The sequence below is a fragment of the Lacerta agilis genome, chromosome 8 (assembly GCF_009819535.1).
Source record: "Lacerta agilis isolate rLacAgi1 chromosome 8, rLacAgi1.pri, whole genome shotgun sequence".
NCBI classification, from domain to species: Eukaryota; Metazoa; Chordata; class Lepidosauria; order Squamata; family Lacertidae; genus Lacerta; species Lacerta agilis.
The window spans coordinates 72,785,268-72,803,293 of record NC_046319.1 but is presented as its reverse complement, the minus strand read 5'-3'; the positions used below and the strand labels follow the sequence as shown (position 1 = coordinate 72,803,293).

Genomic DNA, 18,026 nt, shown 5'->3' with positions numbered 1-18,026 from the left:
GCAAATTGGCTCCGCCTTGTGGTTTTTTCGCCTACCTCGTAGCAACTCGTCACAACTTTGGTTTGGCGGTTAGGCATTGGATAAGGTCAGGAAGGTTAGGAGGTGGGGGGGAGGACGGGCCAACACCTCCCCCCAAGTGCTGAAGGGTACTTCGTAAAGGAGTCCGGGGGGCGTGTCCGTGTCCGGAGCCGTGGGTGGTCAGGGCCTAAGGCACGCCCCAGATCGGTGATCACAGGGTGAGTCCTTAGCTGATGTGCAGCAGCAAGGGCTCACCCAACAGTGGTTATCCCTTCCTGGACTGCCAGCACGTCGTACTGGAGTCGGATATAATCTAGTTAGATCCAATGCCTAAAGCCAATACTGCTCAACATCCAGAACCAATAAAGTTGTGGCCTTTTATTCTCCATTTAATCTTATATACAGTGTCTTGTGTCTTATTTATTCACGGGAGGGGTCGGGATATCGACATGCAAACACCATCCAAGCATTCCTGACAGATGGCAGTCAAGCCTCCGCTTAAAGACCTCCAAAGAAGGAGACTCCACCACACTCCTTGGCAGCAAATTCCACTGTCGAACAGCTCTTACTGTCAGGAAGTTTTTCCTAATGTTTAGGTGAAATCTTCGTTCTTGTAGTTTGAATCCATTGCCCCGTGTCCACTTCTCTGGAGCAGCAGAAAACAACCTTTCTCCCTCCTCCATATGACATCCTTTTATATATTTGAACATGGCTATCATATCACCCCTAGATCTAGATGCTATACTCCTATTGATGCAGCCCAGAATTGCATTGGCTTTTTTAGCTGCGGCATCACACTGTTGACTCATGTCAAGTTTATGGTCTACCAAGACTCCTAGATCCTTTTCACATGTACTGCTCTCAAGCCAGGTCTCACCCATCCTGTCTTTGTGCCTTTCATTTTCATTTTTATTTTGCCCAAGTGTAGTACTTTACATTTCTCCCTGTTAAAATTCATCTTGTTCACACAGAATTTGTTTTTGGTTTTTTTGGCATAATTTTGGTCACAATTTTATTGAATTACAGTTTGTGAGTGGTTTCTTAGGCATTGGTTAGTGACTATCTTTTCCCACTTAGAGGTAGGAACAGAACTGACCTCCGCAAGCCTGCGAAAGTCAGTAAGGGAAAACATTTTGGGGAGAGAATAGAGCTAGTGCCAGGCTCTCACCTCTCCCCAAATGCTCCCAGGGGCTCATGCGTGGCCCTAGCCCCTTGTTAGCGGTTCAGACAAGAGCATAACGAGCCCCTGGATTCCTTTAATGGAATACCCTTGCAGCAGCAGCATTGAAGGGGCCAGCACAGCCAACCATACCCCTCCACCAATCAAAAATTTACCAATGCCTAACCACAACCTTACAAGTTGTGGCGATTTGCTGCACAGTAGGCAAAAACCAAATGACACCAACCAACCAGCCAAATGGTAAAAATTCCTACCAGGCCTCTGCCCTAAAGCAGACAACCCCATGGCAGGCATAGCAAGGTCAACACCAATAACCCTAAATATAGCGACGGTGGGCAGGTGATCCAATACATGCAGTGAAAAGAAGAAACTCAATGCTGCGCGCAGGGTGTAAATAGCACCCCAACAATTACAGTGGTGCCCCGCTAGACAAAAATAATTCGTTCTGCGAAAATTTTCGTCTAGCGGGTTTTTCTTTTTTTCTTTTTTTTATAAGATTTTTTATTTTTTAGCATAAGGAAAGAAAAACAATACACATACACAAATACACAATGAAAAGAAAACATAACAAGCCATTAAACAGAAAAATACAATAAACAAAAATAAACTTATACCTACCTAAATAACAAAAACATACATTAATCCTTATCTCTTCTAGTTTCGATCTTCTTTAACCGGGGACCTCCCCCGCACACTCGGCTGCATTCAAAATCAATATACTTTGGTAACTTTGTATCTTTTTTCCATAAACATTAACCAAACTTCTTAAAATCTTTGGGATGATTAATCACATATAATTCTTCTCTTAAACTACACATCCTAAGATTCTTAAACAATTAAATCATTCATAACAATATTTCTTATACACAATTTTATCTAACATTATCTAGCTAAAGCCAATTCATCTAGCTAATTCTGCTCAAATATTCAATTTTACACACTTATTTAGATAGTCTTTAAAATTCTTCCATTCCTGGTACACCTTCTCCTCCCTCTGGTCTCGGATTCTCGCGGTCAGTTCAGCGAGTTCCATAAAGTCCATCAGCTTCATCTGCCATTCTTCCACTGTTGGGATCTCTTCACCTTTCCAGTTTCTTGCAAGTAGAATTCTAGCGGCTGTTGTGGCATACATAAAAAACACTCTATCCTGACTGGGTATCTCACCATTAACCATGCTCAAAAGAAAAGCCTCTGGTTTCTTAGTAAAGGTAACTTTCATTACCTTCTTGAGTTCATTATAAATCTTCTCCCAGAAGGCCTTTACCTTTGGACATGTCCACCACATGTGGTGGAAGGTACCTTCCACGGATTTACATTTCCAACACACATTGCTTGCTGCAGGATATATCTTAGCTATCTTAACTGGTGTCAGGTACCACCTGTATATCATTTTCATAATATTTTCTCTTAATACACTACAAGCAGTAAATTTAACACCTTCCTTCCACAGCCTCTCCCAGTCCTCCATCATGATGTTATGTCCCACATCTTTTGCCCAATCAATCATTACGTCTAGCGGGTTTTTCGTCTTGCGGAGCGGCAATGACAGCCACGCTCTGCAAAACAAACAAAAAAGACGAAAATTTTTCGTCTTGCAAGGCAGCCCCGTAGACTTTTTCGTCTAGCGGGGCAGCCTTCCGCTAGACGAATGCCTTCATCTAGCGAGTTTTTCGTCTAGCGAGGCATTTGTCTAGCGGGGCACCACTGTATTCAAACTTGCAACAACAAATTCTCCCCAGCAACAATGTAAGGTGTCCTATCAGCTTTGTGGCCATATGTTCAAACCCACCAAGCAACAGGGAGATGTCCTGGTTGCCCCCACCACAACATGGGCTCTCCATGAAGGAGAACCCACTTTAATGAACGAACGTGCTAAGGGTGGAGTGGGGAATCTGAATCTCCCTAGAAGATGGTGCAGCCAGGCATCTTGCCACCTGATTTTGATTTCATGGTGGTGGTGACAGAGGTGGAGCTAGCTGCTCCGGCACCCAGAACAGTGTACAGGCTGTGCACCCAGGTGGGAGCAAGGCGGGTATCCCAGGGGGGCTCTGCCCAAGGTGAGTGTCCCAGCAGGGCGGTGTCAACCCCCCTCAAGGATCACACCCAGGCCAAAACGCCCCCACCACACCCCCTTCCTCCACCATTGCATGGTGACGGCATCTGAGTTGGTGACAAAGGTGGTGAGTTCTGGCATTTTTTATTAAGAAAAAATGAAGGTGAAGGTGACAATAGTTTGTGTGTGTGTGCGTGCGTGCGTGCGTGCGTGCAAATGAGAAGTAATAGTGGCAAATGACTCAAACACGTAAAATTGCTCAAATATGTAAAAAGTTGTTTGGTTAAATTTCATGGAGTTCCCAAAAGGGATTCAATAACTTTAAATATCTGTTTCTTAGTACCGAGAATGGGGTGGAATAGAAAGGGTAGCTAGCAAAATTCATTCGGTTCCCAGAAATGTTTAGTTCAATTTTCACACTGCATTTTGTTCCATGATAAAATTATAGGCTGTCTGGGAAGGCATGCAATCTTTGTTTTCATCATTTCCCGCCCCCTCACTAGACCAGTTCCTTCCACATAAATCTTCTTCTTGGCCTATAAAACCCTCCAAACTAGGCTCATCCTCCATCATTCACCTGCTTGTTTGTTCTGAGTGCTCCTCAGCTTTTGATCTCTCCAGCACTATGAAGATTTTCCTGAGTAGTTGTCTCCTCTTGGCCATCCTTTCTCCAGGTGAGTAGAAAGCTGAACTCTTGGGGGGGGGCAAATCTGGGAGGGGAGATGCAGTAGGATAGACAAAACAAACTGATATTGGCTTTATGAAGGATAAAGGAAGCTCAAAATATTGGAACACTGGGGAAAAGGACTCTAAATTTTGGAGGGTGGGAAGAGAGCAGAAAAGCATGGGAGAGGATCTGGCAGAATGTTCTTTTGTTCCAGTAGGTTGCCTTTGGGTATATTTTCACATATAGACCCCACCCCCTTCCTCTGGTTCATTCAGACGTCATTCATTTAAATGGTGCATTGGTGTTCGAGAAAGTAAAATGATTCAAGTACTCAGGAATCACCTTCCATTGTAATCTAAGATGAGTGGCCCATCATAACATTATAACAAACTTAGCTAAATTAGCTAAGCACAAATTATCATTGCGTGTCGAGGTCCCCAAACACCCCTCAAGAAGAAGAGTTTGGATTTGATATCCCGCTTTTCACTACCCGAAGGAGTCTCAAAGCGGCTAACATTCTCCTTTCCCTTCCTCCCCCACAACAAACACTCTGAGGTGAGTGGGGCTGAGAGACTTCAGAGAAGTGTGACTAGCCCAAGGTCACCCAGCAGCTGCATGTGGAGGAGCAGAGACGCGAACCCGGTTCCCCAGATAACGAGTCTACCGCTCTTAACCACTACACCACACTGGCTCTCAAGTAAAACACACTTCACACCATATATAAGTTTAAGGTTTTTGGCATTAATTTGGCCACAACTTTATGGAATACAAAATAAGTGAGTGGTTGCTTAGGCATTGGTTAAGACTATCTGTCCCTCTGGGGACGGAACTGACATTCACCCGCCTGTGGAGTCAGTATAGGGGAAAACGCTTTGGGGAGAGAATGTGCGCCCGTTCTCCCCAAATGCTCCCAGGGGCTCTTGCGTGGGCCCTGTCCCCCAACCGGGGGAAACAGACAAGCATGGTGAGCCCCTGGATTCCTTTAACGGAATTCCCCTTGCAGCAGCAGCCTTGAAGGGGCAACCACAGCCAACCTGCCCCTTCGCAGCATAGGAGGGGCAACCACAGCCAACTCTGCCCCTCCTAAACCAATTTATAACCAATGCCTAACCGCCAACCTTACAAGTTGTGACTAATTGCTATGCAGTAGGCGAAAACCAAATGGCACCAGCCAATCAGCCAAGTGGAAAAAATTCCTACCAGGCCCCTGCTACAATGCAGACTACCCCATGACAGGCATAGCAAGGTCAATGCAGAGGCCTAATAACAGGGTGGGAGGGCGGGCGATCCGATGCACGAAGCCAGGAGGGCTCCGACGCTGAGTGCAGGGTCATTTATAGGCTCTGGACTGTCCATCAACAAGTTGCAACATAGGAATCTCCCCAACAACAGCCAGAGCCCAATCACAGTAGTGGCCATCCATACAAACCCGCCCAGCAGAGGGGTGACTTGCTAGCCCCCACCGCAACACGTGCTCTCCATGAAGGAGAACATGCTTTAGCACAAATTAAACGGTTTTATATTTTTGAGGGTGATCAGAATGTGCCTGCAGCGGTTAGGGCCTATAGTGAGAACACAATTTCACATCTCCTTTAAAGGATCCCTTTATGGATATCGTATTTTCATCTCCAAATCAAGGGTGTCCAGGAATCTTTTGGTGGTAGATCTTAGGAGTTCAAAAGTTTCTGGCTACATGTGATAAGCTAGGTCAGCAACTTTTAGATTCTAGGGACTGAGTCATGACTTTTAAATAAAGGCTAGAAAATCATTTTAGTACAGACTGGGGGATTTAGGCAGTTAGCAGGCGCTGGGGGTTGGAATATTGCCTCTGATTCTTCTGAAGCCTGGGCTTGAGGAGTGGATGGTTGAAAGGGGTTTCTTCAGGAAACAGTTTTGATATTTATTGGTAGGTAGTGTCATATAGTGGTTTGTGTGCTAAGCCCAGGAGCTGAGAGAGTATTGTTTAGTGGTTGATTCCTAAGGGGCCATTTTGCAAGTGTGCTTCTATTTCATAGTGACTGAGGCAGAGGGGAATCTTTTATACTTGCAAATCCTTATCCAACTTGAGGATTCTTATTGGGATAAGGGTGCATTTTCTTATAATAATAATAATAATAATAATAATAATAATAATAATAATAATAATAATAATAATAATTTATTTATACCCCGCCCATCTGGCCGGGTCTCCCCAGCCACTCTGGGCGGCCTCCAACAAATATCAAAATACAATACAGAGTCACAAATTAAAACTTCCCTAAACAGGGCTGCCTTTAGGTGTTTTCTGAATGTCAGGTAGTTGTTTATTCCCTTGACTTCTGACGGGAGGGCGTTCCACAGGGCGGGCGCCACTACCGAGAAGGCCCTCTGCCTGGTTCCCTGTAGTTTTGCTTCTCGCAGTGAGGGAACCGCCAGAAGGCCCTCGGCGCTGGATCTCAGTGTCCGGGCTGAATGATGGGGGTGGAGACGCTCCTTCAGGTATACAGGACCGAGGCCGTTTAGGGCTTTAAAGGTCAACACCAACACTTTGAATTGTGCTCGGAAACGTACTGGGAGCCAATGCAGATCTCTCAGGACCGGTGTTATGTGGTCCCGGCGGCCACTCCCAGTCACCAGTCTAGCTGCCGCATTCTGGATTAATTGCAGTTTCCGGGTCACCTTCAAAGGTAGCCCCACGTAGAGCGCATTGCAGTAGTCCAAGCGGGAGATAACCAGAGCATGCACCACTCTGACAAGACAGTCTGCGGGCAGGTAGGGTCTCAGCCTGCGTACCAGATGGAGCTGGTAGACAGCCGCCCTGGACACAGAATTAACCTGCGCTTCCATGGACAGCTGTGAGTCCAAAATGACTCCCAGGCTGCGCACCTGGTCCTTCAGGGGCACAGTTACCCCATTCAGGACCAGGGAGTCCCCCACACCCGCCCGCCTCCTGTCCCCCAAAAACAGTACTTCTGTCTTGTCAGGATTCAACCTCAATCTTCTTAGCATGGCTCCAGGTAAGGGCAAGGGTAGAGGAAGCCAATCAAAAGCGCCTGCACCCCAGAAGAAGAATGCACAGCCAACCAAACCACCCTCCTCCTCTGAGGTGGAAGAGCCAGACTGGAGGGTATATGGACACACTTTGAGGCATTGGAAAGGCAAAAATCAGCCTCTTCCACAGCTGCAGCCCCCCCAAAAAAGCCTAACCCTGATGCTGTTTATTTAATCTTAGCATGTCTGGATGCTTTGGAGGCAGGTACCGGTTTTGCTTCACAGGAAGTGCCAGCTGTGGGAGTCACACAGGAGTCGGTCATGGCTGCTGATGCTGCACCAGGTGAGACATTTTCTTCCCTACAATGGAATTGGTGAGGGTGGTATCCAATATCACCATAGGCTTGGAGTTTGGCCCAATGGCCTCCAGTGGTGGCTGAGGCTTCCTCAGGGACCCCCCCCCCCTTATACAGGGGGATCTGGCATCTTGTTGGTTGCCTTGGTGGGCAGACTGTAATCAGTTATGGAGCTCGGGGGTTGGAGGGTGAATGTGACCATTCACCTGGTCTGCAGAGATAACTTGGATGCCCTGTCTTCATCCATTAGCACCCACCAGTAGCCAGTAGCCCCTGTTCTTTGCAAATATTTAGTTTTGATTTATAGAGTTTATCAGCGGTGGGGACATGGCAAGCCTATGATGAGGCTTTTCATAAGTGGGTGGCTTTTGAGCCTACATTGCAATGGGAGAAAAAGGTTTCTGACTGATGGCTCCATTTTATGTCTCATGCACTTACCATATTAGGGGATAGAACTGACAACAGGCACTTACTGCTTAGGCAAGTTTAAATCAGGCACGAGTGCTCCTTTTGCAGAGTTGCTCATCTATTCACAGCCTGTCTCAGGGTAAGACCAGCCAGAGGTGGAGTTAGGGAGACTCAAGGGGAAAAGCCAGGTCTGTGGAGTGGCCCCTTGGATACCAGTCCTGAAGGAGTTGTTGCAGGGTTATCTTTATAGGGAGGATGCTTTGTATACTGAAGAGGGTTTTTTGTTTTTGCATGCAATTTCAGTGCCCATGGCTCCCTTAATTTGTCCTCTGGGCCCAAAGGCTGAATGAAATACTCTTGGTGTACCATTCTCTCCATTGCCTTGATGCTCTCCTCATCTACCCAAAAGCTGTTTGTTTGGCTGAGGAGAACACAATTATCAGCACCAAAAATGTGTGCTGCATGTGAAAGTATATAACGGGACTTCTGAAATCCTAGTGTGCACTTCACTGCCCAATAATTTTTTGGGAAGGAGCAGATGCCTCTGCTTTAGTGTATGCATGGATAATAGTAAATGGGAAGAAGGCTTTGTGTTTGTCCAGCTCCATGTTCCTGTGTGTGAAATAGGGTGAAGATGTCTGTTGGTGTGCATGCAGCCTCCAACCCACCACTACATGTGCATTGTGAGACCAATATGTTTGCTTCCAACTGGGAATGTAGATTCCATTTCTCACAGACCGAGGAATGTATGTATGTGGCACTGAATGTTTTCTCTTATCTCCTCCCTGCAATGAAAGCTATTATGTGTTTGGAGAAGAACATAACGGATCCATTCTCAGGTAGTATGTGTGCTATCCGGAGAGGCAATTGTTTTGTTCGCATTACTAAATACACTTTAAGTAAGTATAAATCCTTTTTGTCATATTAAATATGAATTGTGGGTCTCACCCAATTTTTTCAATAAATATTTTATTAATTTTTTCATTAATATTAATTGATTACATGCCACATTAATAAAGCCAAATCATAATACAATTTTAAAAAGCCAATCTTTTAATTCTGAATCAAACCATTTTGGATGGCTTCCCGTGGTCTGATTGTCAGGAGATCTTCCAGTTTCCTGCTTTGGCAGTTGGCTGCTTTTCCAGAAAACCGGACCCCAATCATGCACGTTTTCAGGAATAATATGGGGGTAACTATCCCTGCCGACCCCCGAAGGGTAGGGGGGACTGGCCATTACCTGTGGTACATCCAAAAATTGTCGCTCACTACAGAATGCAAGGGCAGGGATGCTGGGTGTGAGCACTGCACAAATTGGCAACTTTCCAGAGTTATTGCCATGAGCGGGAGATTCCTGTTTCCTAAGATCATTAAAATTCAGACTAAGAAACAGGCGTGTTTTGGAAAGAAGGAGATAAAAAAGATCTGCTAATTAAATCAGTCACTGGATGCCAGAGCTTTGACATGAAAGGACTTTCATTGTGGTGTTTTATCGTGAGGTGAGCGGCTATCTCTTTTTTCACATTTGCTATTTATGATTCTCTGAACCTCACAACAAAAGTATTCAATATCTAAGTGGAATTCCGAAGGAACTGTAAAACTAATTTGCTGCTGGTTGCATAGTCCTTGGCGGAGAGCCCCAATTAGAACTGGCAAAATAAGATCAGATATGAAGAAGGCTCGGGATGGGGGGGGGTGGCCTAGGAGAAAAAGAAATGCACTCCCCCGACACAATTGGGGAATATTTCACATTTTTAAAAAAAACCTGCACTTGTTTGCATGGACTCCCCGCCATCCCGAATACTAATTCATTGAAAGACTGGAAGACTGCTGCACCATAAATCTTATTAAAAGAAGGAGAGTTGGTGTGTGTTTGAGAAAAGCTGGAACAGAGCCCAGAGCCTGGAAGATAAAGTGCAAAATGAAAGAAGGGGGGACTATGCAAAATAATAATAATAATTGAAGAATAACAAAGAAGAAATTGCCTTCTGAATGAGAACAGAAACATGGATTTGTTGGACATGACAGAGACTCACACGCCAGGACTGCATAAAACAATGGGTTAAGATCAGACTTAGGAAACGGGGGGAAGCACAAGAAGAGATGAATGCAGGGACAACGGAAAGAGACTTTCTCCTGACATGGGAAGTCCCCTGAAATTACATAATTCAGATTGTATAATTGGTTTTATTGTTTGTGTTTTAATGTGGCAAGAATTGATTTGATTTACTATTATCAATTGGAATGTCCTTATTGGAAAATTAATAAAAAAATATTTACTGATTGTTAGGAGATGATGTTATTCCTTAGTCCTGCTCCAGTTCTCTTAGTTAAACCAAATACAACAGTTCCGATCTTAATCCAATATTTTAGCAGTCACTGGTATGTTGACTTTCATTTGTATTTAACAAATCCATATCCATTAGTTTGCAAAGGGAATTTAAATTCTGTGGAAAATATTATTATATTTGTCTTTTTCTTCATGTTGTAATTAGTTAGTTGTCTTGAGCACTACCTCCCTTCTAAGAACTCATTTTTCAATACACCGCAACCTCCAACTTATTTTTGAAATTGAAAGTGTTTGGTCTGGGCGGATTTCCAGTTTTTTCTCCTATGATCCTTCCTAGTCTTCTAATGAGCTGGTGTCTCGCCAAAACCAAAAACAGTCCATTCATTCAGATACTCCATAAAAAACCCAAAATTCTTGTTAAATCTCTCTTGCATTCCATTTATAATTGTAATTCATTAATAATTGCATTCCATTAGTAATTAATTCTTCTTCACGAAGCAGCAAATATAAAGTAAAAAGAGAACAAAGGCTCCCCTTCACTTACATAGCAATCCAATTTACGACGAGGTCCTCCCCAGATCAAAACCTTGGCACTCAGTGGTTGATTCATTTAGCAGGTAATCTTGTTTCCTTCGTTCAGAACATGCCTGCTTCCCAAGTCCAAATTCAATTCTATCTTGAAGGAACAGAAGTACCTGTGCTCATGGTGGCTGCATTGGAGAGTTTCCATATGTGCAGTGCTATGCACTCAGCGTCCCTGCCCCCCGCATCCCATTGGAACAGGAGGCACTTATCGAACGATTCGCAAGTGAAAACTCTTCCCCCTGACCCGGGGGAGGGAGGGCTTTCAAGGATAATTACTCTCAGGTTATCCTTAATTACCTGCATGGCCGGCATCCAATATCATGAGACCCGCTGCTCGCCATGGCAGCCAGCGCCGGAAGCTGGGTCTCACCCAATGTTGAGGAACTTAATGTTTTCAACAAGTACATATTAGTAAAATTAAAATGATATTAAAATATGTTTAAAATGTACCAATAATCACAGTAAAAACAGCACAGCCTCAGGCCTCTCATTAATGCAGACACTTCCCAAAAAGCCTGTGGGGACAGGAGGGTATTCACCTTCTGGCGAAAGGACAACAAGGAGAGAACATCCTACTTCTTCAGTGAGGGACTTGCAGAATCCAGGAGCAGCCACCAAGTCAACACTAATAGAGTGTGTCACTTCCCTCACACCTTTACACAGGGAAGCCTCTTACATTCATAGAGCCATTGGTAACACTGTGAGTGAATATTCAGGCCTTAGCTTTCTATTTTTTTAATAAGAATTTGTTGAGTTTTAACAACAGAAAACAAAAACACAAATACAAATACATACACTACAAAACTACACAAAATACACACAAACAAAACATTTGTTACTCATCCTTATCTTCTTTATAATCCTAAACTTGGGACTTCCTCAAATCCTCTCTTTGCATTCATTTCTAATCTTCTTTAGTAACTTTGTAACGTTGTAAAATCTACTTTCTTACATCTAATCTTAATCTTACAATTATAATCAACATATCTTAAATCTTAAATCTTATTCTTATCAAATAAAACATCAAAATTTCACACTCTCAACTTCTTTATCCTCTCTTCACTTAACTTTGTTTATGCTGTGGCCTGTATTTCTTCTGACTCCAATTTCAATTATATATTAAAAAAACCACATCTTAACCAACACCTAAATATTTCCTTCCATTCTCATTATCCATTTTCCCTCCGGTTTCGGAATACCATGGTCAGTCTTTATAATATCCCCTTTAATTCATACTTTACCCCACCCCCCACCTCCTGTCCAATCATCACCCTTCCCATTACCTTTCCCATCCCCCACAGGTCTTCCCCCCAAAGTTCCCCAATCCAGTTTCTTCTTCTATTATTTCCTTCAAATTCCAATTTAAACTTGATGTTCCATGTTGTAGCTCCTCCAGAATGTAACATTCTTCTTGGTAAATAGTTGCAATAACTTTATCGCAAAGTATCTTTCCTCCACTCTCAACTCCGTGTTGCATTTTCCAAAGTTTTTGTTCTCGAACCTCTGGGCTGCCACCCCCGGGGTTCAATGTACTGTCCTTACTATGGGGCTCCCCACCTCTCATGCCAGGGAAGCCTTTCTTGTTTGCCAACTGTGTATTCTCCTGTTCGAAAAAATTCATCTGGATCAACATTATTTCCATCCTTCCATCAGTGGGTATTTATAACAGTTAAAACAGTTCTTCAAAGTAGTTCCAATCTGGGTAAACATATCTATAACTCTCTGCTGAAGTAGCTGCAATTCAAACAGCAGTCTTTCCTGGGATGGTGACATTGTTGAGTCTAGCAGTTCAGGGAGACCGTGGGATTTGAGTGGGCAGGAAGTAATGGGGTCTCAGTATTTTTCCAGCTGCACAACCCGGTCCCAGACCACCATTCCTTGCCTGACCCAGATTCCTTGGCCAGAGGGTTAACGGAACCTCTCTTTTTAAGTTGTAATCCACAAGAGAAATAAATCAAGCTCTCAGTCTTCCCCCCAAACAGGGTTTTCTAAAGTATACAGAATCAGCGTTAAACTATAAAGCAAGTTTTAATCGGCTTCAGCTCCAATGACGTTACTTTGATCTTGCTGCTGTCAGAGAGAGATGGACTTCCTCATTTTGAATCTCTCTCCGTAAGCCCAAATTAACACTTTAGGTTCAAATTAGGTTCTGTACTTACAGAGTCCTTGGTTTTGGATCCCAACTGAGGAAAAGTGAGCGCTCAAAATCCAGCAGTACCCGCTGCTTCGTGTCTTTGGTTAGAGATGGCTTCTTCAGCGCCATCCCGGAGCCCCGCTCGCTCAAGCCTCCCTTTTACAAGGGTTGCCTGAGAGCGGGGACGGGACTTCTGGCGCCCGCTAAGAAACCCAAGCCCGCGGGACGCTCTTCCCGCAGTTTAACGGAGCCCGCAGCGCAGTTGCGGTAGCTCCAATCCCCAAAGACACCAGAGCTGTCTCAGAGCTGAGACAGCTCCCGACTGCTCAGAATGGCGCTCACACCGGAAGTCTGGTCTTAGCTTTCTCTGGCCTTTGCCTCACAGCTCCCTCGCCAACTGGACTTTCCCTGCAGCCCACTCCCAAATTACCAAATGAGACTGATTGTGCCAGTCAACTCACTTTACACTCTGATGGGTGGACACTGGATGAGGATATTTTTTTTCAACCATGTCTGTCCCTGAAACCCTGTCCTCATGGGAGCCCAGTTTGGATGCTGATTGGCTCCCATGTTTTAAATGACAATTCCTCACTGACAGTTACTCCCCAATGATTAGAACCCCAACCTAATCAGAATCTACTCTTTGTGCATCCAGGCATAGTGCAGCTGCCAAATTAATACAAGATGGTTTGGATTCCAGATTAACCAATAATTTATTTATTACAGGTGGAAAAAGGGTTTGGTATTACAGGTGGGAAAAAGGAAAGATTCTAGAGCAGATCATTAAGCAAACGGTCCGATGAGCACCTAGAAGGAACCTGTGATCACTAAAAGTCAGCATGGGTTTCTGAAAAATAAGTCATGTCAGACCAATCTGATCTCATTTTTGACAGAATTACAAGCCTGGTAGATGAAGGGAACGCTGTGGATGTAGCCTATCTTGATTTCAGCAAGGGCCTTTGACAAGGTGCCCCATGATGTTCTTGTATAGGAAGCTGGTAAAATGTGGGCTGGACAGGCTACCATTCAGTGGATTTGTAACGGGCTGACTGACCGATACCAAAAGGGTACTCAGTAACGGCTCCTCTTCATCCTGCAGAGAAGTGACTAGTGGGGTGCCACAGGGTTCTTCTTGCGGCCCAAGTCTTATTCAACATCTTTATCAATGACTTGGATGATGGGCTTGAGAGCATCCTGATCAAGTTGCAGATGACACCAAATTGGGGAGGGTGGCTAATACCCCCGAGGACAGGATCACAATTCAAAATGACCTTAACAGATTAGAGAACTGGGCCAAAAGCAAACAAGATGAATTTAACAGGGATAATGTAAAGTACATACACTTGGGCAAAAAAAAATGAAAGGCACAAATACAGGATGGGTGACACCTGGCTTGAGAGCAGTACATTGAAAAGGATCTAGGAGTCTTGTAGACCATAAACTTGACATGAGTCAACAGTGTGATGCAGCAGCTAAAAAAGCCAATGCAATTCTGGGCTGCATCAATAGGAGTATAGCATCTAGATCAAGGGAAGTAATAGTACCACCGTATTCCGCTCTGGTCAGACCTCACCTGGAATAATGTGTCCAGTTCTGGGCACCACAGTTCAAGAAGGATACTGACAAGCTGGAACGTGTCCAGAGGAGGGCAACCAAAATGGTCAAAGGCCTGGAAACGATGCCTTATGAGGAACGGCTTAGGGAGCTGGGTATGTTTAGCCTGGAGAAGAGAAGGTTAAGGGGTGATATGATAGCCATGTTCAAATATATCAAAGGATGTCATATAGAGGAGGGTGAAAGGTTGTTTTGCTGCTCCAGAGAAGCGGACACGGGGCAATGGATTCAAACTACAAGAAAGAAGATTCCACCTAAACATTAGGAAGAACTTCCTGACAGTAAGAGCTGTTGGACAGTGGAATTTGCTGCCAAGGAGTGTGGTGGAGTCTCCTTCTTTGGAGGTCTTTAAGCGGAGGCTTGACAGCCATCTGTCAGGAATGCTTTGATGGTGTTTCCTCCTTGGCAGGGGGTTGGACTGGATGGCCCTTGTGGTCTCTTCCAACTCTATGATTCTATGATTCTATGGTGCAGGCATTGGACACATCCCCAATGATCAACCAGTCCACCTGCTGGTTGAAAGACAGTTGGGGATGATCAATGATAGGGTCTACCTGTGGTATGAACTGTGGGAATGTTCAGGGAGGCAAGAGAGGATATTGTTTGATGATATCTTTCCTAACTTGCATTAGCAAGTTCTATATCTTAGCAGAGTTTAAACATTCCCCTTTAAACGCACAGCAGTTTGATTGTTGCAGGCTCGTCTGAGATTCTCTATATAAGATTCCTGGTAAGATCCCTTCTTGTCCCTCTTAAAATGAATAGACATGGCAATCACCTTCTTCTGTCTCTCAAAAACATTGTACGTTGTATAAGGCAGCTTCTTGAGTCAGGTCACTGGATCAGCAAGCTAGAGATCAGGCAGAGATGGGTGGTGCATCAACCTATTCCATTTGGTGTGGACAGAAAAATAAGTCCATCTTGTCACATCTTGTCCCATTTAAGCAACTATCCTAGAATATTCACATGGTCTTGCAGAAGAAATTATACTGTGCTTATAAGGTGATTCTTGAAGAGCTAATACTTTATGTATCTTATACTTTAAGGATTAGGTTGCTGAATTCTTTCTCCCTTAAATCATCTATTTGTCCAATGTATGTTTATTATTAAACATCATATCAATTTCAATGATGAGAAGAATGAATTGAATTTTTGCTGATTTCGATATTCCTTCATTTTTTCTCACACAGACGGCAGATTAAGGACTGCAACTGAACTAGGATGTATTAAAATTGCCTCTCAGTGAATTCCAGCTTCAGTACAGTTGGAGGTCCATACTATCGTAGTTTCATGAAGTGCTGTACAAGCACTTTGTGCAACAAGAAAATTCCTACTCGTAAGTTTCTATATCTGTATATATTCCCAAGGATACTAAGCATTGATATTTCAGATTTCTTCCTTGGTAGCCCTTAGATAAATGTTACTGTTCTTGGCAAGATTCATCCTCCTAGTTTGTATGGGAGATGCCTAGAATCAGCATCATCATCTTTTATCAGGGAGTAATCAGGTGTGCTGCTTGAAACATATATATATATGTATATAAACCATTTTGGGATTGTTTTTAGTATTTAGATAGATTTAGACAGACACAACACACACACACATGTATATATTAGTAATGATTATAAATGAACAAATAAACACCAAGGCTTTGTTCATTCATTCATTTCATTCATCCATTCATTTGTTGTTTAAGAACTTTATATTGACCTTAATCCAGGGACAGTATACAACATAATTACAAAGTAAACAACATAATATTCTTAAACAATATTATATACATAAATTATTATTTCACAGTAATAAGCAATACGTAAGAATACATAATTCATTGAGGAACACAGTACATAATCAGCAATGAAAAAAAAAGTAGTGAGAAATTAGTCACATTGACAACCCAGGAATAAGCTCCCCAATTCAGCCCCTAAAACAGACTCCCACTTGTCTATTCATCTCAGGTCCATCTATGAAACACAATACAAATTTTAGAACAGAGTGGGTGAAATCCCTTTGGTCTGCTCTGCACAGTGGAAACTAAAATTGCTCCCTTTTGATAACCCTGCTGCCAGCACCTCCATCTCATTACTAGAAATGATAGCTAGATTTGCATTGACTGCACCACTAATTCCTGAAGCAGAATGCCATGCAGATGCTTCACCCCTCTGACAGGAAGGACTAGAAAACCGAGGCCTAGGAATCATAATGGAGATTTATGGGCTGGTACCATGTGTTGACATTCGTGGTTGTTTCGGCAGTGCAAAGTGATTTAAATGGGCTGGAGTGTCCAACCTGCTCTGCTCTTGGCAGAAGATGGTGGGCGCTCAGAACCCATCAAGTGCTATGATGATGAGACTCAGTGCATGGACTTTGTTGTCGCTCACAGTAAGTAGCACTGGCATCCAATAAGTGGGAGAGGGGGAACAGGGAGGCTGGGCTGCTCTTTCATTCTGTTGGTGGCATTCTGACAGAAAATATACTGTGAGCGCATTGATGGGGGACATGTTTCCTTTTTCCTAAAAAATATAACTGTGTTAAAATATTCTTTGTTTTGCATGTATATAGATGAGACTGTATATTTCTGGGGTGGGTATATGAGAAAGAGTGAGAGATTTTGTTTGTTAAATTATGTGTAAAACTGTCTTATAAAAGAATATTTTACTTGCTTTATAAAAGTAATAAAAGCAGGCATGGAGCTCTGATCTGGAAAGCAATATCAATGTGGATTGGGCCTTTGTACCATATTTTTTAAAAATGGTCTCTCCCCCCCTTAATCTTAAACTTCTGTGTCATATTCATCTCAAAATGTGATTCTGATATGATTTGTATACTCGTGCAATACAGGTAATAAGCAATAAAATACTTCTGTTCTCTCTCTTCTGCACACAAACACACCTATTACCAGCAGGTGCTCATGAGACCATGTCTCTTTTTCTTTACTAGATGACAGTAAAACTCCTGATGAAGTAATCAAAGGATGTGGAACCCCATCTTTTTGTACAATGGCCAAGAGACCAGAGGCTATCCACAGCTTTCCAGGCACTATAAGCCAAGTACGATGCTGTGATATTCTGCCTTCCCCAAAGAAGCCCAACTTTGAAGGGTAGCTAGGAGAGAACATGGTCTTCCTTTGGATCCCACTCTTTGTTGCAGCAGTGGAGGTGGAGGTTGCTTGCCTAGTGGTGGGACAACAGAGTGGCTGAGATTCAAAGGACTCCGGAGTCCTCTCTTTGACATTTAGTCAAGGGTGAATGGGATGCAGTTGATAGAGAAGCTAAAGTAGAAATGTGGGACTTGGGTGCTCTGTATCATGATAATATGGTATAGGGGTTGAATTCTCTTTAAAATAAATTGGTGTTGCAAATAAAAAAACTGTGTTCTGTGTCTGTAATTATCAAATTAAGAATATTTGGTGGCGGCAGCAAAGGACAGTATGTTTAGAGGGAACAAATTGGTACTTTTACTGATTTAGGAAATGTATAAACCAATCCAAATAGCAAATAAATCTCATAAGGACATGACAAACAAATGCAATAAATACTTCCTACCAACTTATCAATAGGGGAACACTGAAGAAATCTCAAAAATGCAACTGACAGTGGTCTATTTAGCTGGAGATTTTCTGGAGATTTGCCACACAGTGCTAGGCAACCAGGGCAGATTACTACTGTTTGGCAGAACTTGGATTCAGGAGACAGGAACATAAGAGGATCCCTGCTGGATCACAACAAAGTCCACGAGTTCAGCATTCTGG

At 43.3% G+C, this 18,026-nt stretch overlaps 1 long non-coding RNA gene across 1 annotated transcript; it reads left to right on the top strand.

Moving 5' to 3' along the window:
• Positions 1 to 3,844: 3,844 nt before the first annotated feature.
• Positions 3,845 to 17,621, top strand: LOC117052506. The gene is made up of 6 exons (XR_004427262.1): positions 3,845 to 3,925; positions 7,130 to 7,231; positions 8,450 to 8,551; positions 15,466 to 15,611; positions 16,531 to 16,657; positions 17,216 to 17,621. It is a non-coding gene; the product is annotated as an uncharacterized LOC117052506 (long non-coding RNA).
• Positions 17,622 to 18,026: the final 405 nt, after the last annotated feature.